The sequence below is a fragment of the Schistocerca nitens genome, chromosome 3 (assembly GCF_023898315.1).
Source record: "Schistocerca nitens isolate TAMUIC-IGC-003100 chromosome 3, iqSchNite1.1, whole genome shotgun sequence".
In the NCBI taxonomy this organism is placed as follows: Eukaryota; Metazoa; Arthropoda; class Insecta; order Orthoptera; family Acrididae; genus Schistocerca; species Schistocerca nitens.
Genome location: NC_064616.1, coordinates 224,726,842 through 224,750,820, shown reverse-complemented (window position 1 = coordinate 224,750,820; position 23,979 = coordinate 224,726,842).

Below are 23,979 nucleotides of genomic sequence, written 5' to 3'. Positions count from 1 at the left end.
TCCAAACCGTCATCGAACCGATCGTTCTACCATTCCTAGACCGGCAAGGGAACTTGCTGTTCCAACAGGACAATGCACGTCCGCATGTATCCCGTGCCACCCAACGTGCTCTAGAAGGTGTAAGTCAACTACCCTGGCCAGCAAGATCTCCGGATCTGTCCCCCATTGAGCATGTTTGGGACTGGATGAAGCGTCGTCTCACGCGGTCTGCACGTCCAGCACGAACGCTGGTCCAACTGAGGCGCCAGGTGGAAATGGCATGGCAAGCCGTTCCACAGGACTACATCCAGCATCTCTACGATCGTCTCCATTGGAGAATAGCAGCCTGCATTGCTGCGAAAGGTGGATATACACTGTAATAGTGCCGACATTGTGCATGCTCTGTTGCCTGTGTCTATGTGCCTGTGGTTCTGTCAGTGTGATAATGTGATGTATCTGACCCCAGGAATGTGTCAATAAAGTTTCCCCTTCCTGGGACAATGAATTCACGGTGTTTTTATTTCAATTTCCAGGAGTGTATAAATTTACAAACTGAGAAGGTACGTAACGATAAGGCTCGGAGGACGCTACAAACAATGTTGTCTTTCATATGAACACTAATGTTCAGCGACATTAGTCTATATCACTAAAACGTCAATTTTTTTGCGATCTACTATTTTCAGGAAAGTTTTGTCGGTCTGTCGGTCTGTCCGACTAGGGCCTACTCAGGGTTGGTGTGTTTAAAGTAAGGTGTTTTCATCTCAAAATGTTTAATATAGTTTCTCTATAAAAGCGTGTTTTTATTAATGTGGTTTTAATCAGTGTTTGAAACAAATAGAGAGCTTTTCAGTTTACGGGTATGTTCTAATGTTTGTTATCAGAGCGTTTTATACAGATTACAGTAGAGGAAGCACACGAATGCTGATGGAGTGACTGAGGAATTACGGAAGGTGGTATCACCACCTAATTTGCATTTAATTGTTTGTGGAAATTGTTTTATTAAATTTTCGTTATAATGAACCTTAAAATAATTTAATTATGTTTTTTTCGTTCGCTTTCACAGACAAATGTAATAGATGAAAGACAAGCTTTAAGTATGTTTACTAAACATATTTTCTATTCAAAATGACGAGGGTAGATCTCAAGCGAGGGGTTGTGGTGGGTTGGATATCACATTTCACGAAACTTCGCAAATGGGCGAAGTGGGGACGAATAAAAAAAAGACAAACAAAAAAGCAGTTCACGTAATTAACCGACGTCCCTTTACCACACCTGAAAGATGTACAAATATCATAAAAAGATACCAGAAAACGTAACAGCACCCACAATTAATCCAATTTGTGAAAAAGAAAAACAAAGCAGGCACACAGTGCGGTTTAGCCAGGAATTTCCCCACGTATGTGCAATCGCATCTGATTTTGGCTGTGAATCTCTGGCCAGTTCGGGAAGTGGCTGGCCAAAGTCTGATATATGCCGATTCTTTCAAGTAATCGGACGTTGGCCAATCTTGTCGGCCAAAGTCCGAAATGGTCGGCCAATTCGCAATCTGGCCGGTCTGCGGGAAAACATTAGAATGGTGTACACCAAAAAAAGAGTGCAGTAAATGTAAGGCAAGTCGCATTACGATAATAGACAAAACCATATAAGTAGACATAAAACACCACGTACTATATATTTGTCGTCTGTAATACTGTAAGATAGCAGAATAAATTAAGGTCAGATTCACACCCTACATGAGAGCTTTATACATCACAATGGGAAGGTGAATATGACACCTAATTTAATTCGGCGGTAATGAGCAAATTTGCCTATCGGTATGTAATGACACTCAATTGACGGTAATTAACACACCGTTCCTATAATACATGTTTGTGCAGAAGGTGAAAGAAGCAGCGAGAGGCGTTTGGAACTCAGAGGGCCGAGGGCAGAGGCAAGGCCACACCACAGGGGGTACCACGGAAACAACTTAAAGGGGTGTCACAGGCGGAAAGTCAACGACCAACCAGGTGAATCCGACAGGGAGAGCAAGTATAACGGCCCATCTGAGGGAGGACAGGAAAGAAAGCTTTTAGAAAAATGCGTTTTGGAATTCAAAATGGATACGAAACAAGACCAGTGACGCATTTTCGATCACGTGTCCAGCGAGTGTTACACACGTGAGAGAGTCATTGTACGCATTTAGGCATCTGGAACGGGCACAAAACGTCCGATTGGCGGAAACGCGCTAGGAAGGAGAAAAGAGCCTAAGTTTCGACGTAATTTAATGGTAGGGACCTTGAGATTGGTAGAGAGAGTTTCCACAAAATAAGAGGAACGCTCCTATTGGTCGAAAAAAGCCGTGACGTCAAGAACGAAAGAACCCAGGTGGAGAGAGAGTTCGGCTATGAGTAAGACAAGACGGAAATTTTCGAGGACTCTTCTCTGAACTGGCGTCAAGTGCAGAACGGAGCGCATAGAGCTCTGTATGACGCAGAGGAGTAATTTGTATGAACATTGCGTTCACAGTGGCTGATATCCAGCTAGAAACTAGCTGTAGCATCGTTTAGCTCCAACTGTGGAGAAACGAAACAGTCAATTAGTTAATCGTTCTTGCGAGAACTGAGAGGGCATTATAATATGCACATTGCTCCAAGTATATCGCCACATTCTAAGACTAGGGATGAGTACATGTTCTCTCGCATAACGAGAAACATAGGGAAAGTTTCTGCTGGAAAATTCAGCAAAGGTGTAATTAGTTTTATAGGAACTTCAGCGGAAGAGAGTGGCCTAGCAGACGACAGCTCATCACAGCTTAAGGTAGATAGCGCGTGCATAGGCGTAAACTTGTTGGTTCACCATCTTGCGTCCACTGTATACACGAGCGACCTTGGGTAGTCTTTTGTTCAATTTGTCACATAACTAACAATCTACTGTAGACCTGACTGTCATCCTAAAATTAGTACCTAACTTTGAACCGGAATCGGACGATTTTCGCAGTACTGGCCAACATCATAACGTAAGTGTAGGAACAATTTTGTAAAGAAACTTCTAGTTAAGCTTTAATGTTATCGTGTTTAGGATAATTTAACCTTCTGAGAGTTAATATTTAATATTGTTATTTTAGGATTATTTCACTTTTTGATGTTGACGAGATGCGTTTCCTGACAACTGTTTCTTGTTGTCACATTGAAAATAGTGTAAAAGCGTGTATTTTTGTGCTAATATTGCGACATTAAACATGTCATTTCAACTTACACAGTTGTCTTCAATCCTATAATAAGTAAACCACAAATATTGCACCCTTACAATACAGATAGTGTTAGTGCTTACGATTGGCTAACACTAGAAACACTATTACGTCAAATACATACATAATTACTAATATGAAATAATTTTTCTGTTATGTTATGTGGAAGTCATCTTCTTTAGAACTGCTGGCTTGATGGTGCTTGGTGGTGGTACCATCTTCTCTAGGCATAATGGTAGATAAGAATGAAGTTCACGCATATTTTCTGGATGCTCGAGGCCCACTTCCAAATGTAAACTATGGCTGAATCATTAGGTGTGTTCATTACATCAAAGCTGTCCACATACAGCCACGAAAAATCAGAGTGTGGTAGGTACTGTATCACTGCCCAGCTTTAGATACTATTAATAGTGAGGTATATAATATAATATTCTTCACTATTTTCGATATAATCAGTCATGAACCTATTGTTTACAACACTATGTCAGTGGGAACAGTGAACAATAACACCTCTGACGCCACATTTAAGAAATTTTAATTTTTTTAATATCTGTGGTAAGCTGCAGTTTTACATTAGTAGCTTTCAGCAATGCATCACACGCGAAACCAGATGAAATGCCATAATAGGGTGGATCCAGTTTCTACGTTTTAAGGCAGAGTGTGCAGAAATTTTGAAAGATATCAGCCAACAGAAGACACCGGTTTTCAACTATAGATCATTGGAATCTCCTGATGCCTTGCATTCAAATAAACACCACATATTGCACCCTCATTTGCATTTATATTCTTTGTTAGGTATTTTACCTGTCAACAAGCGTTTGAACAATTCAATTGATGCCAACTGTTCATCGAACAGAACAGATTTGTCAGTTTCGTACTCATAAGGAAACATGTCTTTCATGCTGATAAAATTAAACTTTTTACATTTAGGGAAATATTTTTTTGTTAGAGACATTTTTCTAGAAAGTGTGCCTGAAAGTTGAATCAATCTATAAACTATTATTTTAAAATGCAGTGACGTTCCACTGTGTTAAAGTCTTTGTCACAATCACAGAAACGTTTCCTGGATTTATTTTCATTGCTGTATTATGCTCAGTTTCGTCCTCTAGTTCATATAGGTTAACAACTGTAAGAAGAATATCGTAATTTGTCTTAATGTTAAACAACATTGCCTCTGGAAAATTAAATGTGTAATTTAAATTTCAGCAGGTGTGTGGCTCCTCAAAATTGGCCAGTCAAATGGCAATGATATCTGTATTCCAAGTCAGTTTACTTGAAGTGTTTCTCACAGATGTGGCAAATTTTTGCTGCACAAAACGCTACTTCCTCTTCGAAGCTAATATTCATCTGCTTGTTTTGGAACAAGTAATTTTTATGCCCTCAGCAGTCAGATACAGTTGTTTGCTAAGCCACTCCACAAAAATGGTTCAAATGGCTCTGAGCACTATGGGACTTAACATCTTAGGTCATCAGTCCCCTAGAACTTAGAACTACTTAAACCTAACTAACCTAAGGACACCACACACATCCATGCCCGAGGCAGGATTCGAACCAGCGGCCATAGGAGTCCCACGGTTCCGGACTGCAGCGCCTAGAACCGCACGGCCACCGCGGCCGGCAAGCCACTCCACACTGCCAGCACCTCAGCACAGCTGAATAGTAAGGTAAACTTCATATCATCCCACTCTGAATTGTTGCCAAATTTATTCAAGATAGAATGGCAGTATCACCCCAGTCTCCATAGTTTCCAAATTTATAATCCCCCTAACCTATTGTTCTGTTAAGTGGTTTATGACCTCCTGAGGGTTGATTTATGATCCCTCTGGGGATAATCCGAAGTTTGCCCTACAATTCAGCGGAAACTTCAAACATTCCGCCATTGTAAATATGGTGTACACAGAAATGAAATTTACATGTTTTATGCACAATAATTTCGTCATCAACACCCAGTTGTAACAAGCATTGAATATCTGCATTTAAATGCATGAGAACTTTTACTGCTTGCTATATTTGAAGGGTTTTATGATCGTCTCGTTTGTATTGTGAACAATCAGTTAATCTGTAGCCGACTTCCCTTTCGAATGAAAATAGTATAAACAGCGCACACAAACCTCAATTGATTGATAATCATGCTGCTACGTGATAGCATTGAAAGGATTTTATTTAACAATAATGGTAAATTTCCCTGTTTTCAACTGGTAGGATTAACAGGTCATCATGTTTCTTATATTTTTGAGTTTTCAAGACGTACACTTAAACTACGAGGGTCGGTCAAAAAGTAATGCCTCCCATTTTTTTTCTACTTAAAGAAATTAAGTTAAGTGAAAAATTTGAATTTGGCGCCATTCCTCAAACCTTCTTCTGCAATCCACTGCAGTAGTAACTTTCTGTGTCAACAGGTGGCAGCACAGCAGAAGTTTGTAAGATGGCCGACATCGATGTTCGTTTGAGACAGCGTTGTGTGATTGAATTCTTGAATGCAGAAGGTGAAACGCCCATACGCATTCATGAAAGACTGAAGAAGGTGTATGGTGTTGTGACAGTGGATGTCAGCACTGTTAGACGATGGGTTCGTCGTTGTAAGGAAGCTGAAGGGCAAACACCGTTGACTGACGAAAAGCGGAGCGGCAGGCCGGTGAGTGCAGTGACTCCACACAACATTCAGCAAGTTGATGACATCATTCGTGGTGACCGTCGGGTGACTGCAGATGAAGTGTGTCGCATTATTTCTCTTAGTAAAGGCAGTGTGATCACGATTATTAAACAATTGGGGTACTCAAAAGTTTGTGCACGGTGGGTTCCAAGAATGTTAACCGATCAGAATAAAGAGGCAAGGAAAACAATAGCCTCCCAACACTTGCAGCGCTTCCGTTTGGAGGGAGATGAGTTTCTGAAAAAAATTGTGACTGGGGACGAAACATGGGTGCATTTTTTTGAACCCGAATCAAAGAGGCAGTCAATGGAGTGGCGTCACACAAGCTCGCCGAGGAAGAAAAAATTCAAAACTGTGCGATCGGCAGGGAAAGTTATGGCAACAGTTTTCTGGGATACAGAGGGTGTGATTCTGGTTGATTTTTTGGAGCAGGGATGCACAATAAATTCTGTTCAATACGTCACAACCCTCAAAAAACTTAAAGCACGTCTTCAGCGAGTTCGCCCAACAAAATCAATGGCAAATGTTCTTCTTTTGCATGACAATGCAAGACCACACACCAGTCGTCACACCTCTGACGAGATTGTCAAAATTGGATGGGAAGTTTTGCCTCATCCCCCATACAGCCCTGACCTGGCACCATCAGACTTCCATCTGTTCGGGCCACTAAAAGAAGCTCATCGTGGGATTCATTTTGAAGATGAGGAGGCCATCAAAACATCCGTGCGTCAATGGCTTAGGAAGCAGAGCTGTGATTTTTACCGTGCTGGGATACATGCCCTTGTTCAAAGATGGACCAAAACTGTAGAGATGGGCGGAGATTACATTGAAAAATGACAAAATGATCCTCAATGTTGTGGTTTTCAACCTATGTAATTGCATTTAAATTTCCTGACAATTAAACGTAGAAAAAAAAATAGGAGGCATTACTTTTTGACTGACCCTCGTATTTTAAACTCTTTTCCTGCATGTTCCTTTTACCCTCCTAACGATCCACTCGTGCTCAAAAAGCTGGATACCATACACATTAACATATATATTTTCGTTGTTTTTCTCACACATTTCAACAAATACCGTAGTTTTCTGGGAAATGAAATGTTTGCAAGATTTAACACATTTGAATATGAATGATAATCGTCCATTTTTGGGGACTAATCATCTACAGCTGACCATTTTGAGTAATAATTATCGTTCTTTGAATCAAAATTTATCACACCATGTTCGTTTTCAAACACTTTTAGTAATTTTCTGTGAGTTCCTGGAATAAAGATTTTATTTATATTCATCTAAATAAAAAGTTTCAAATTTTATTTTAACAGCAAACAGGAATTGCAAACCTGAAAAGTTCCAAAGAAGCTGATTATCACATTACACAATAAGCGAATATCTGTCCATTACAGCAATTTAGAGAAATATCTCAACAATATTCATATTCCAAACAAAATTCAATGAATGTTATCATTCTCCCAAGCTTCTTGGATGAAACTGTATATCGATATTAATGCTGAGAAAAGTTCGGATGTAAAAAATAAATTCAAAAATAATTTTTTCAGACTTTCTACTGGATTAAGTAGACTTAAAATTGTTTTTGACAAATCCGTAACTGTAGGAAAAACTATTTTAAATACAAGGGCTTGTGGAAAGTAATGCCTCTGAATTTTTTATGTGAAAACTCCTAAGACTTTTAAATAGAACTAACTTCATTAACATTCTGCATCTTTAGTCTTCATGTCTACATATTTATTTCTTACCACATTCATCCTAACGATGAACACGTTTCTCACAACTAGAGACCAATTCATTATTAAACTCGCTGTAGAATATTTGTCTTTGCTGCAGGGGTAGGACTTCACCTCTGCTTCATCACTATTAAAGGGAAGTCCTCCAAGGTGTTCTTTAAGTTTTGGGAACAGATGAAAATCGAATGCAGTCAAGTCTGGACTGTATGGAGGATGATCGATGACAGTGAACCCAAGGTAACGGATTGTTGCAGATATCCCAGCGTGTGTGGTCTGGCATTATTGTCATGCTTACGGACAGGGTGCTCCATGTGTGGACGAAGTCTTTGAATTCGTGCTTTCAGTTTTCTGAGGGTCTCGCAACTGTTTCTCACACACCGTCATAGTTGCCTTGTACATCGCCTTGTTACATGCTACAATTCGGAGTCCTACAGTGGCAGAATGTTGCAACTTGCATTAGCGACCGAGTAATATGCGTGACATTTAATGCGTCAACCTATATTGAGGACAGAATAAAAAATTCGGAGGCATTACTTTCCAGCACGCCCTCTTATTTCTAAGATGATTTTTTTAGAATTTCATTATTTGTAAATGTAGAAAAAATTCAAGTATAAAATATTAATACCGTTACACTGATACGAATAGTTTTGCAACTACCTCAAATGTTGATAAATCGATAGGTCAATACCGGTATTCAGTTTGAAAGGGAAAAATGACAATTTTCAATTAAATGTAGATGGCACCTCTATAGACTGTGTAGCAAACGCAAAACTTCTAGGAATGAATATTGATTCTCAATTGAAACGGTGTGAACACACGAAGGTACTTGCAAACAGAATGTCATCATCATTTTATGCCCTTAGAATCCTATCATCAGTGTGTAACATGCAGTGTCTTATAGTTACATACTATTCAAATGTACACACTATTCTTAGCTATGGCATTCTTTTTTGGGGAACAAATGCACAAAATATAAACACAATTTTGAAACTCCAGAAAAGAGCCATAAGAATAATAGCCAAAAGTAGTAGTCGAGCTCATTGTAAAGATCTGTTCAAAACACTGGGGATTTTAACTGCTCCGTGTGAATACATTTACCAGTCAGCTGTACACATCAAAAATAACATTGGTAATTACTGAACAAACAGCTCTGTCTATGACCATGGAACTAAAGCTAGACTCAACTTACATTTACCAAGAAAAAGTTAACGTAAAACTCAAAACTGCATTTTCTACCAAGGAATAAAGCTGTGCAATAGAGATTAAAAAAATTACAAAAATACACTTATTTAAAAAGACAGCTAAAAAGTAGCTATTATGCAATACATTTTATACATTGAAGGATTGCTTGGATAAAACAGAGTAGGGGTTTGGTAAAAAAATGTTATACAAATAAATAATAATAATGCTTATAAAACAGCGAACATTCCACGTGTGTGTGTGTGTGTGTGTGTGTGTGTGTGTGTGTGTGTGTGTGTGTGTCCAGTGACTGATAGTGAGACATGAGTGAACAGTATGGCATTAAATTAATTAATAAGTAATTTGTAAAGATAGTATTGTATACGAGGAGTAAATCTAATGATTGTCTCTAACTAGAATTCCGTAAATGTATGTGTTTACGAATTAGTTTATTTTAAATTGGTCTAAACTTGTATATACTTTGACATGTCCTGCATCCTTGTAAAATGAGATCTACAGATGAATAAAGCTACTAATTCTACTACTACTGCTAATACAGTATACAATTCGATCCAATTTAGACATAGTTTCCACTATAAATCAGTGTACTTTGGCGTTGTGGTCAGAACATGATAAATGCCTCATACTCGATGATAAAGTGAGCAGTATAGAGTGGAATCATTTATGATGGCTAACCAGCAGCTGTGTATGGGCAATAGGAAGTGATTTAAAATTGATTCCACAATAAAATACTGGTTGTGAATGTAATGTACTGAAATTGAAACCTACGTGTTAAACAGATGTAGACTGAAATTATAACCCACATCTACGGACAATATAATCTACTGAAATTGTACCCTATATGTTGTAGTAGTAGGAAAGATGTAATGGTATCTGTAACTGAAATTGTAACGTGTATGTTGTAAGTGTATTATGAAATGAAGTTACAACCCTGTGGTTATGGATGTATTATTAAAATGTAATTATAACACTCTGGTTATACTTGTAGAACAGATGTAATGGAAATGTTATGAGAATGTGATAAGAATCTGCCATAAAATATTGACCTACATGTCTTAAAGTTTCTTTGTGATCTTTATTTATCGGTATAGAGCGTGTGCCTGTTTGAGCCTGCATGGTAGACAGAACATTCTATCTCCTTCATGCATGTGTGCAATTGCGTTGATTCTATCACGTGGTATGTTTTGTGAAGTGGCTCGCTTTGTAAGAGAGTGCGTGTGTAAGGACTTTGCTCCATGCAGACAAGCAAAGTATATGCTTGTTTCAACCTGCAAGGTGAGAAATTTATTCACAGACATTGCGCAGTTGCTGTCACCACTAGACGAGAATTATATGATGTCTCCCCACCCATTCTTGTCATAGGAAACTGTCTGATTGACTTTCATCTTTCTGGCAGTAAAATACTGAGCTGTGACTGTGAAAGCTAAATATGTGTAGCACATTTACCTTTGGAGCTATCTGACTGGGCTGTTTCTGAGAAAGAGGCGTGACGTAGGATAGGGTAGGGAAGGATAGGGTTGTGGCTCAGGAATGGGTGCACGGTAAATAGGTGGCGACTGAGAGGGGAGGGGTTGGGGACGAGGAATGGAGGACAAGTGGGTGTGAAGGGATATAGCAAGGCGAGGAACCAAATTCACAAGCGAATGTTATGCAGAATGCCCACTGAATTCTTACCTAGGATCCTACCAACTAGTTTCTTTTCAATTCCTAATCAGATTTCGAACAACAAGAATTTCATATAACCCTACAGCAAAAAATCTGTATAATAGGCGTCTACATATACATCTACATCTACATTTATACTCCGCAAGCCACCCAACGGTGTGTGGCGGAGGGCACTTCACGTGCCACTTTCATTACCTCCCTTTTCTGTTACAGTCGCGTATGGTTCGCGGGAAGAACGACTGTCTGAAAGCCTCCGTGCGCGCTCGAATCTCTCTGATTTTACATTCGTGATGTCCTCGGGAGGTATAAGTAGGGGGAAGCAATATATTCGATACCTCATCCAGAAACGCACCCTCTCGAAACCTGGCTAGCAAGCTACACCGCGATGCAGAGCGCCTCTCTTGCAGAGTCTGCCACTTGAGTTTGTTAAACATCTCCGTAACGCTATCACGGTTACCAAATAACCCTGCGACGAAACGCGCCGCTCTTCTTTGGATCTTCTCTATCTCCTCCGTCAACCCGATTTGGTATGGATCCCACACTGATGAGCAATACTCAAGTATAGGTCGAACGAGTGTTTTGTAAGCCACCTCCTTTGTTGATGGACTACATTTTCTAAGGACTCTCCCAATGAATCTCAACATGGTACCCGCCTTACCAACAATTAATTTTATATGATCATTCAACTTCAAATCGTTCCGTACGCATACTCCCAGATATTTTACAGAAGCAACTGCTACCAGTGTTTGTTCCGCTATCATATAAACATACAATAAAGGATCCTTCTTTCTATGTATTCGCAATACATTACATTTGTCTATGTTAAGGGTCAGTTGCCACTCCCTGCACCAAGTGCCTATCCGCTGCAGATCTTCCTGCATCTCGCTACAATTTTCTAATGCTGCAACTTCTCTGTATACTACAGCATCATCCGCGAAAAGCCGCATGGAACTTCCGACACTATCTACTAGGTCATTTATATATATTGTGAAAAGCAATGGTCCCATAGCACTCCCCTGTGGCACGCCAGAGGTTACTTTAACGTCTGTAGACGTCTCTCCATTGATAACAACATGCTGTGTTCTGTTTGCTAAAAACTCTTCAATCCAGCCACACAGCTGGTCTGATATTCCGTAGGCTCTTACTTTGTTTATCAGGCGGCAGTGTGGAACTGTATCGAACGCCTTCCGGAAGTCAAGGAAAATAGCATCTACCTGGGAGCCTGTATCTAATATTTTGTGGGTCTCATGAACAAATAAAGCGAGTTTTGTCTCACACGATCGCTGTTTCCGGAATCCATGTTGATTCCTACAGAGTAGATTCTGGGTTTCCAAAAACGACATGATACGCGAGCAAAAAACATGTTCTAAAATTCTACAACAGATCGACGTCAGAGATATAGGTTTATAGTTCTGCGCATCTGCTCGACGACCCTTCTTGAAGACTGGGACTACCTGTGCTCTTTTCCAATCATTTGGAACCTTCCGTTCCTCTAGAGACTTGCGGTACACGGCTGTTAGAAGGGGGGCAAGTTCTTTCGCGTACTCTGTGTAGAATCGAATTGGTATCCCGTCAGGTCCAGTGGACTTTCCTCTGTTGAGTGATTCCAGTTGCTTTTCTATTCCTTGGACACTTATTTCGATGTCAGCCATTTTTACGTTTGTGCGAGGATTTAGAGAAGGAACTGCAGTGCGGTCTTCCTCTGTGAAACAGCTTTGGAAAAAGGTATTTAGTATTTCAGCTTTACGCGTGTCATCCTCTGTTTCAATGCCAAGCAGTTTCGGTCAGGCCACGGGACAGAATCTCCCCTTCCAATCCAACAATGATGGTATGTGTTGTTCAGGTGCTCACTGACATTAATGTCGAAGTGCACCATCATGTTGAAACCGCATCCTATCGCAGCCAACAAAAGTATAGTTTTAAACAAATTTTGCAGCACATCGCGACCGAACGCCAGGTAACGTGCACCATACAGATGGGCTAGCAGCAAATAAGTCCAAGTACCTGATCTAGTCCATTTGCAGCAAACTGGCTGGTACGAAATCGTTGCTAATAAACTCTGGCGTGTCACAGGGGAGTGTTATGGGACCATTGCTTTTCACAATATATATAAATGACCTAGTAGATTGAGTCGGAAGTTCCATGCGGCTTTTCGCGGATGATGCTTTAGTATACAGAGAAGTTGCAGCATTAGAAAATTGTAGCGAAATGCAGGAAGTTCTGCAGTGGATAGGCACTTGGTGCAGGGAGTGGCAACTGACCCTTAACGTAGACAAATGTAATGTATTGCGAATACATAGAAAGAAGGATCATTTATTGTATGATTATATGATAGCGGAACAAACACTGGTAGCAGTTGCTTCTGTAAAATATCTGGGAGTATGCGTACGGAACGATTTGAAGTGGAATGATCATATAAAATTAATTGTTGGTAAGGCGGGTGTCAGGTTGAGATTCATTGGGAGAGTCCTTAGAAAATGTAGTCCATCAACAAAGGAGGTGGCTTACAAAACACTCGTTCGACCTATACTTGAGTATTGCTCATCAGTGTGGCATCCCTACCAGGTCGGGTTGACAGAGGAGATAGAGAAGATCCAAAGAAGAGCGGCGCGTTTCGTGGCAGGGTTATTTGGTAAGCGTGATAGCGTTACGGAGATGTTTAGCAAACTCATTTGGCAAACTCTGCAAGAAAGGCGCTCTGCATCGCGGTGTAGCTTACTGTCCAGGTTTAGAGAGGGTGCGTTTCTGGATGAGGCATCCAATATATTGCTTCCCCCTACTTATACCTCCCGACGATATCACGAATGTAAAATTAAAGAGATTCGAGCGCACACGGAGGCTTTCCAGCAATCATCTTCCCACAAACCATACGCGACTGGAACAGGAAAGGGAAGTAATGATAGTGGCACGTAAAGTGCCCTCCGCCACACACCGTTGGGTGGCTTGCGGAGTATAAATGTAGATGTAGATGTAGATGTAGAAATTGCGAGGAACGTGACTTATGGACTTTCAACAAGCCTGCTTGGTTGTTACGGTAGTTGAAAGCACCATCACGGTTGAAAGAGTCATCATCCGTGAACACTACCAACTGTAGGAAACTTGGCACTGAACCACTGCGCTGGATTAATCAATTGACAGATTTGGCCCATTGCTTGTACACATTGTTTATGATAAGTGTTTATTACTGCTCCGTGAGCACTCTCTGCACAGTATCATTTGAAGTGTGTATTTTATAGGCAAGTTGACATGTGCTTATTCATCTTATTGCACACCATGAAACACCACTTCGTACAATTCTACTGTGCGAATAATGGTTTTGTCGAGACCCTTGGCCGGCTCCCTGCAGCTTGAACGACCCAGCTTCTCGTTAGCTTCTACCCACGATGACTAAATTCTGCCAATTAGGATGACGCATGTTGCGAAACTTTTCTCCGTACATTAATTTGGCTTTCGGGGAACCTCATGCTGCTATTCTGTACGTTAAATCGTATCATTAAATTGCTATGACGAATAATGCTCTATCTTCGACAACCAATCATGAATCATAAATAATTCAAAGCTCCACTGTGGGCCCGTCACAGACGACTGTGTATTGATTTTCAAGCTGTAACAACGAGGTCGATGTTGTTCGTTACAAGACATATACCTAACACACGTTCCTGATTCAAGACATCGCACGACCTGAAGTTTTCATTTCCAACCGTTGGCTCCTTATCACAGAATACTCAGTTTACGATTCCTTACCGTCTGAATAACTTCGCTCCTAAATGCGTGGGACAGCATGAATGAGGCCGTTGCAGGGCTATCGTAGGGTGACAGTACCTCACGTATTTGATCGCCAGCCTATCCCGCTTCATTTTAGCGTAATTTAAAACATAGTGATAAGTGATATGAGACAAATAAAATAAAATAAAGCAAACTGAAAATGTTCAAAGAGCTCCCACAGTGTGCTCCACGTTTTTCGTAGTTTTGCCAGAAATAAATAAAAGGAACTGCGCTCATCTTTCACCGATTCCCTAAGTCACTACACATGAATGACGGATGTTTTCGCAAAAAGTCATGACCTCCCATTTTCCCCATCTCTGTCACTGCTGCTCCAAATCTAACGATGCCACCTGGTGTCAGGGGCTGACCTTGCTACATTCCTTCTGCAGGAGTTGGCCCTTTGTGTCTGCTAATGACACCCGTTTCTGGAGATGATCGGCTGATACTTGGGTGTTTTCCGTGAAATACATTAGGCAACGCCAGCGGTCGTCGCCACCACTCTCTCACTCATTCTAGGAACTCTAATAACCTCTGGATGGCCACCTCGAAATTTCCTCATTGTCGTTATTTCTGGGAAAGCCAGTAAGTTTCTCATCTAACTATGAACCCTTTCTACGCGGATTTCTTGGGTAAAATATTTTCACTTTATTAGCCGTGTACTTTCGACAAAATTCCAAACTTTCGACGATAGCGTTCATTGTCTTTGTCATGGAAGCAACTGACGATCACAGAGAGGACTGGAATGCACATACTTAAGCGATATATTGATGCCCCCGCCAGTAATGATGTGTTGTCCGCAGCGTCATTAAGATGTCAACTGAATCACATTTCTCTATAGCAAGCGCCTGCTCACACGCATGTATCGCTCAGCGTGTCACCCATATCTTCATTAAATATATTAACACATCGCTCTCTGAAAAACGAGGGTGTGCTCCTGCTCAAACATGCAAGAACATCAGCAGTGATGTTCACCCATTCGGTGGAACAAATAGAACGAATTTTAAACAGACAAGAGCTAAATACAGTTTTTCGACCATCCGCGAAAACGAGAGAGGTTTTGCGCTTTGTGAAAGATATTCATTGCTTCACATTTGCAGATAAAACTACCAATCCGCATGAATGTGGTAGGAATAAGGTAGGACAATTTACTCTAACCGTTTTCCAGTGTTTCATCAGAAGTCAGAGGCGAATCAAGTACAGAAATCTTGAAAAATTAGCCACCCAACAGAAACACAATCATGATGAATAAGCACAAATTCTTCTTGAGCACAAACAGATTCTTCCCTTGCTTCAAATTACTGGGATTCAGTCATAGCCTGGGGAAATTAGAATGTAAGTCAACATCTTCGACAGAGATACAAGCTACGCACTCTGCAATGCCTGGAAGAGGGCATTAAATACAGGGAAACTATAGATATATGCTCTATAGTTGACACTTTGATGTTAAGGTGACGTACCATCTTTGGCTCTGGTGCAACCTCTTGTCACAGAGGTACACCTAGAGCTTTCATATCTGCGGATTCCAGATTTCTACGATTGTCAGTTACTTCCTGGGGAAGGTACGCGGAGATATTTTCGAAAGCTTGGAATTTTATTCATATTTCACGTCAATAATACACTGAGAACATCTTATACAACGTTTCGGTCTCCTATTGTTGATAATACACTCCGGGAAATGGAAAAAAAGAACACATTGACACCGGTGTGTCAGACCCACCATACTTGCTCCGGACACTGCGAGAGGGCTGTACAAGCAATGATCACACGCACGGCACAGCGGACACACCAGGAACCGCGGTGTTGGCCGTCGAATGGCGCTAGCTGCGCAGCATTTGTGCACCGCCGCCGTCAGTGTCAGCCAGTTTGCCGTGGCATACGGAGCTCCATCGCAGTCTTTAACACTGGTAGCATGCCGCGACAGCGTCGACGTGAACCGTATGTGCAGTTGACGGACTTTGAGCGAGGGCGTATAGTGGGCATGCGGGAGGCCGGGTGGACGTACCGCCGAATTGCTCAACACGTGGGGCGTGAGGTCTCCACAGTACATCGATGTTGTCGCCAGTGGTCGGCGGAAGGTGCACGTGCCCGTCGACCTGGGACCGGACCGCAGCGACGCACGGATGCACGCCAAGACCGTAGGATCCTACGCAGTGCCGTAGGGGACCGCACCGCCACTTCCCAGCAAATTAGGGACACTGTTGCTCCTGGGGTATCGGCGAGGACCATTCGCAACCGTCTCCATGAAGCTGGGCTACGGTCCCGCACACCGTTAGGCCGTCTTCCGCTCACGCCCCAACATCGTGCAGCCCGCCTCCAGTGGTGTCGCGACAGGCGTGAATGGAGGGACGAATGGAGACGTGTCGTCTTCAGCGATGAGAGTCGCTTCTGCCTTGGTGCCAATGATGGTCGTATGCGTGTTTGGCGCCGTGCAGGTGAGCGCCACAATCAGGACTGCATACGACCGAGGCACACAGGGCCAACACCCGGCATCATGGTGTGGGGAGCGATTTCCTACACTGGCCGTACACCACTGGTGATCGTCGAGGGGACACTGAATAGTGCACGGTACATCCAAACCGTCATCGAACCCATCGTTCTACCATTCCTAGACCGGCAAGGGAACTTGCTGTTCCAACAGGACAATGCACGTCCGCATGTATCCCGTGCCACCCAACGTGCTCTAGAAGGTGTAAGTCAACTACCCTGGCCAGCAAGATCTCCGGATCTGTCCCCCATTGAGCATGTTTGGGACTGGATGAAGCGTCGTCTCACGCGGTCTGCACGTCCAGCACGAACGCTGGTCCAACTGAGGCGCCAGGTGGAAATGGCATGGCAAGCCGTTCCACAGGACTACATCCAGCATCTCTACGATCGTCTCCATGGGAGAATAGCAGCCTGCATTGCTGCGAAAGGTGGATATACACTGTACTAGTGCCGACATTGTGCATGCTCTGTTGCCTGTGTCTATGTGCCTGTGGTTCTGTCAGTGTGATCATGTGATGTATCTGACCCCAGGAATGTGTCAATAAAGTTTCCCCTTCCTGGGACAATGAATTCACGGTGTTCTTATTTCAATTTCCAGGAGTGTATATATTTTGCAAATAACATCTGTGGTCGGCGAGTGTAGAAATCAAAGCAGACAATGATAATTAAAAAAGATAACAAAGATGCATATTAAATTGCCCGTAAATAGTGAAGGTTAAAAACATTACTCTCTCCGTCTACTTGTAGCCGTTAAAGTTGTAAGAGCCTGTAACGCTCGATTGAATGCTTGGTTAGCTTTCTTTCGTTCCTTGTTCGAGAAGGACGACATTGGAGGCTGATTAATAAAAAAGGTATGCACTTTAAATTTATGTTGATTTTTGAATGTAGAAATGGTTAAAAATACTTGTAATAATTTATTGCTAGCTTACCCAGTATTTCATTCCATATTTTTCGCCATTTTCAGAATATGTAGAATTTTTCATGACGCAAAGCTGTGCAGAGATCGCGGGAGCCGCTGCCGCGGCAAATTCAAATTAAATTGAATGAAAGCGGTTTTCCCGTAATTAAGCTGGTAGGTAACGGTACATTAAAATTATTTCTCTCAGCTTCCCGGAGACGTACGAGGTGAATGGTGGATTTTATTATGCCATTTTCAGGTGGACATGGGCAACTGCTATTACAATATCAGTGAAGTAAATAATTTAAGTAAATCAGAGCAATAAAATTTTACTTGTGTGATATCAAAGATTCCTATGATGAAACCAGTAGTGGCTAATAATACAAAAAATCAAATTTCATTTTTAGTTTCATGCTCCACTGCAGCTTTTACGTTTAGCGAACATAGCATACTGTAACTTCTGTACGTATAATAAGAGTAATTTTCAGTGCATTTCAGAGATGAAAGTAGCGAAGGACACGTTTAATTTCATAATTAGTTATATAATGGTACCGTGTTCCATTTCTAACATGCCAGATCAGAGTTATATAAAAATAGTTTGAAAATTAAAGATCATACGTGCACAGCAGGAAATCTCTTAGTGTTGTGTGAATCCCCATGTAATAGATCAAGGTGCACAAAGTTAAAATATTTTCAGCTGCAGAAACTAATAGTGAGAATGACTTTTTCTCTGCTGTGCTCGCAACAACAAGCAATATATAGTTAATTAAATTATTATGCCATATAAACTGCATATAAAGTCAAAAGCGCGGGGCGATTACGCGACATGCTGTAAATTTCGAGACGGGGCTGGTGAATATGGCATTATCGATCTGTACGCTGCGTTAACTACCGTTGCTGTAGCGCACTGTTCAGCCTGAGTCTGGTTTTTGTCGGTTTCCATGTTCAGTAAAGGGAACTCTGTGCCGGTCTTCTGTCTCCACTTCATGAACCACGATACACAAAGAGTTAAAGTATGATATCACAGAGAACTAAGTTAACATGATACACAGACATGTGGAGCACATTGGTTTCCCCCGTAGGTCCGCCTTACACTCTGAAAGAGCTATAACAAAGATCCTTGCCAAGGTCAAAAGTATCTCACATAATGCATTGTACTATAGTAAAATTTGTTGGCACGACTGTCCGAGAATGAATGGGAAACAGTTAATCTCCTGTGCAACAGCATATAATGTAATGTTTCGGCAGCCACAGTTCTTAAAAAAGGAAGAGAAAGGGGAACTCTTGTGGATGGACAGGTAAGTAGCAGAAAGAGAGACTCGAAGTGTTCACCAAAATTTTCTTCGTGAACTGTAGTGGAGTGCGAAGTGCTAAGAAAATTATTTGAGAATGGACTTACAAACAGTTCTGTTTCTGCTTGTGAATGTAGCTCCTCATATGTGCAAGCAAGACACCAATTTAAAAAAGCTATGGTTACTACGATTTTTAGCGACGGGTTAAAATTATGGGAGTCTTCAATGTAGTTCCTGGTTCCCACAATGCACTATTCCACCTACTTTTCCAGATTTTCCTGCCGCGAGATGACTGGGTGTTGTTGTGTCGTCTTCATCATCTTCATTCATCCCATTTACGGTCATCAGAGGAAGGCAATGGCAAACCACCTGCGCTAGGACCTTGCCTAGTCCGCGGTGCGGGTATCCCGCATCGTTACCTACGCTCCTCGGAGTATGGGACTTCATCATCATCATCAATCACTACTGACCAATTTCTAGCGTGTGCCCATTTTCAAATGCACAAATCGATGTGAACACATCATTCTCATAAGAATGCAACAAAAATTGCGTATCGTACGCAGTCATACATGGCGTCTATCGTAAATGGACGTAGTGAGTATCCAGAAAGCATACATACACATTTGTTAGATGCCCAGCCACATTCTGAGGCTGGGTTCGTTGGCGACCGTGCCACTTGTGTCTATGCATAGCACGTGACACATATGAGGATGATGCGTTCACGTCTATTTGTGCATATGAAAATGAGTGCCCGTGTGAAAATGGCCTGTAGTCCTTAACACAGTTCTCATTTAAACTAACAACCTGACGGAAATTTCATTCTTTGACATAGTCTGTTAACTGGTAGAATGAAACACTTATGCAACTGGCTAGAAATTTTTCTGAAAAATCACCTTAAAACACGATGCAGAGGAATCTCAATAAATACAAACTACACTGCTGGCCAGTAAAATTGCTACAGCAAGAAGAAATGCAGATGGTAAACGTGTATTCATTGGACAAATACATTATTCTAGAACTGACGTGTGATTACATTTTCACGCAATTTGCGTGGATAGATAATGAGAAATCAGTACCCAGAACAACCACCTCTGGCCGTAATAACGGCCTTGATACGCCTGGGCATTGAGTCAAACAGAGCTTGGATGGCGTGTACAGGTACAGCTGCCCATGCAGCTTCAACACGATACCACAGCACATCAAGAGTAGTGACTGGCGTATTCTGACGAGCCAGTTGCTCGGCCACCATTGACCAGACGTTTTCAATTGGTGAGAGATCTGGAGAATGTGCTGGCCAGGGTAGCAGTCGAACATTTTCTGTATCCAGAAAGGCCTGTACAGGACCTGCAACATACGATCGTGCGGTATCCTGCTGAAATGTAGGGTTTCGCAGGGATCGAATGAATGGTAGAGCCACGGGTCGTAACACATCTGAAATGAAACGTCCACTGTTCAAAGTGCCGTCAACGCGAACAAGAGGTGACCGAGACGTGTAACCAATGGCACCCCATTCCATCACGCCGACTCGCTAGCGCCAGGTGAGGAGCTGCTGAAGCTGCTGTTTCTGCACGTTTTGCTTGAGGAGGAAGAAGAAGAAGAAGAAGAAGAAGAAGAATGACAGGCCGCGGCAAGGGAGGAAAGGGGCTCGGCAAGGGTGGCGCCAAGCGGCACCACAAGGTGCTGCGCGACAACATCCAGGGCATCACGAAGCCCGCCATCCGCCGCCTATCACGCAGGGACGGCGTGAAGCGCATCTCTGGTCTGATCTACGAGGAGATCCGCGGAGTGCTGAAGGTGTTCCTGGAGAACGCCAAACGCAAGACTGTGACGGCCATGGACGTGGTGTACGCCCTGAAGAGGCAGGGGCGCACCCTGTACGGTTTCGGCGGTTAGGCGCAGCAGCCGGTGTGCTGTGTGGCCTTCCCGCGGCCGTGCTTGTGGGAGAGACAGTATGGCGATGACGAATACATGCTTCCAATGTGCGTTCACCGCGATGTCGTCAAACACGGATGCGACCATCATGATACTGTACACAAAACCTGGATTCATTCGAAAAAATTACGTTTTGCCATTCGTGCACCCAGTTCGTCGTTGAGTACACCATCGCAGGCGCTCCTGTCTGTGATGCAGCGTCAAGGGTAAACGTAGCCATGGTCTCCGAACTGATAGTCCATGTTGCTGCAAACGTCGTCGAACTGTTCGTGCAGATGGTTCTTGTCTTGCAAATGTCCCCATCTGTTGACTCAGGGATCGAGACATGGCTGCACGATCCGTTACAGCCATGCGGATAAGATGCCTGTCATCTCGACTGCTAGTGATACGAGGCCGTTGGGATCCAGCACGGCGTTCCGTATTACCCTCCTGAACCCACCGATTCCATATTCTGCCGGCCGCGGTGGTCTCGCGGTTCTAGGCGCGCAGTCCGGACCCGTGCGACTGCTACGGTCGCAGGTTCGAATCCTGCCTCGGGCATGGATGTGCGTGATGTCCTTAGGTTAGTTAGGTTTAAGTAGTTCTAAGTTCTAGGGGACTGATGACCACAGCAGTTGAGTCCCATAGTGCTCAGAGCCATTCCATATTCTGCTAACAGTCATTGGATCTCGACCAACGCGAACAGCAACGTCCCGGTACGATAAACCGCAATCGCGATAGGCTACAATCCGACCTTTATCAGAGTTCGAAACGTGATGATACGCATTTCTCTTCCTTACACGAGGCATCGCAACAACGTTTCACCAGGCAACGCCGGTCAACTGCTGTTTGTGTATGAGAAATCGGTTGGAAACTTTCCTCATGTCAGCACGTTGTAGGTGTCGCCACCGGCGCCAACCTTGTGTGAATGTTCTGAAAAGCTAATCATTTGCATATCACAGCATCTTCTTCCCGTCGGTTAAATTTCGCGTCTGTAGCACGTCATCTTCGTGGTGTAGCAATTTTAATTGCAAGTAGTGTATTTAAAGTAACTGCAGTCTCTTTCAGTTCCTGAGCCAGGTATTACGTACTTAAGCCCTTTAATGTATAGCGACGTCGTCACCTTGGAGCCGCTTTATACAGCTGATGGTGGTGGTGGTTAGTGTTTAACGTCCCGTCGATAACGAGGTCATTAGAGACGGAGCGCAAGCTCGGGTTAGGGAAGGATTGGGAAGGAAATCGGCCGTGCCCTTTCAAAGGAACCATCCCGGCATTTGCCTGAAACGATTTAGGGAAATCACGGAAAACCTAAATCAGGATGGCTGGAGACGGGATTGAACCGTCGTCCTCCCGAATGCGAGTCCAGTGTGCTAACCACTATACAGCTGATGGACACATGTATTTTCTTACATGCTTTCAAACGTTTGTTGCGGTTTTTGCAATCCACATCCTTCGGGTTGTCAAGTATTCATATACTCCATTATGACCGTAGTCTCCGACGTTTCAATATTGTTAGCAGAAGCACCAACTAAGCGATGCCGAACTTCTATAAAACGTGGTACTATACTCTAACTTTTATCAAAGATCTTTTATAAAACCACTCCTGGTACAGTGTAAAGGAGTTTACGGAAAGGATTTAAAAAAACAGTCCTTTACAGTGTAATAAGGGCCGTGATTTAACTGAAAACTACGGTGACTTTCGCCAGGAAGAAGGAGCCCTGCTCGGTCTCCCTTTCAGCGAGACGCGCGGGCGCCGTCTGTGCCAGCTCAGTTGTTTACGTTACGTGCCAGCGCGCCGTTATCGCGATCCGGAAATTTCCACTTACGCTCTCACTGCGCCTAAAGAAAGACCAGTGTGGACGGCCAGGAGTTCGAGCGAACTAACCAGAGCGATCACACAATCCGCAAAATGAATTCTTCCAAACGCTGACGCAACACAATTCCGAAAACAAGTTGCCTTGGCGAACACTCACGCGCTTTGTAAGTCTACTTAGTGTCGCGTGCAAATATAACGATCTGCTTCGCGAAGTTACTACGTTACAGTAGCGGAGACATAACTTAGCCTATTAGAAAATCTTTTCTGAAAGTATTTGTCTGGAGGGCAGCATTATATGGAAGTGAACGTGGATGATCAACAGTATAGACATGGAAAAAAATAGAAAGGTGGGCCCATTTTTATTAATACGTCTTCTGTCACAGCATTTTAAAAAAATGGTCTAAATGGCTCTGAGCTCTATGGGACTTAATATCGGAGGTCATCAGTCCCTTAGAACTTAGAACTACTTAAACCTAACTAACCTAAGGACATCACACACATCCATGCCCGAGGCAGGATTCGAACCTGCCACCGTAACAGCAGCGCGGTTCCGGACTGAACCGCCTAGAACCGCTCGGCCACACTGGCCGGCACAGCATTTTATTTTATTGTTTTATTCCAACGCGTTTCGCAGCTACAGCTTCTTTCTCAACGCTTACAATGACGTTTATTGGACGCTACACCTGCTTCACTTTATTACATTAATGTGGAAAGAACATGTTCATCTTCTGCAACGGTGAAAAACTTCCACATTTGCACTTAACACTTCAGATAACGTAACGTACATTACGTAATCAAAAGTATCCGGAAAACGTATACAATACGGAATTGATCACTAGATTTCACGAGAGAGGGACCCGCCGGTATAAACGGAGCCGTGAGTATTGTGTTGTCAGTAGAGATGCAGTAACAGAGGGGGTCGGTCAGGACAGATCACTCACTTAGAATGTCGACTTGACATTGGTTGTTACATGAGGGACATTTAAACCCTTCTAAAGCTTCCCAAGTCACGCGCACAAGAAGAAATAACCGCAGCTAATCCAAGAGGAAACAGCCCCGAGGAAATTTAGACCTGAGGAAATTTAGAGAACCAGTATTTGATGCTGACTGCAGTACAATTTTACTGCCGCCAACTTATATTTCGCGGAAAGACCACAAAGATAAGATAAGAGAGATTAGGGCTCGTACAGAGGCATATAGGCAGTCATTTTTCCCTCGTTCTGTTTGGGAGTGGAAGAGAAAGAGAAGATGCTAGTTGTGCTACGAGGTACCCTCCGCCACGCACCGTTTGGTGGATTGTGGAGTATGTATGTAGATGTAGATGTAGACCTCACGTACTGGTGGACAGGGA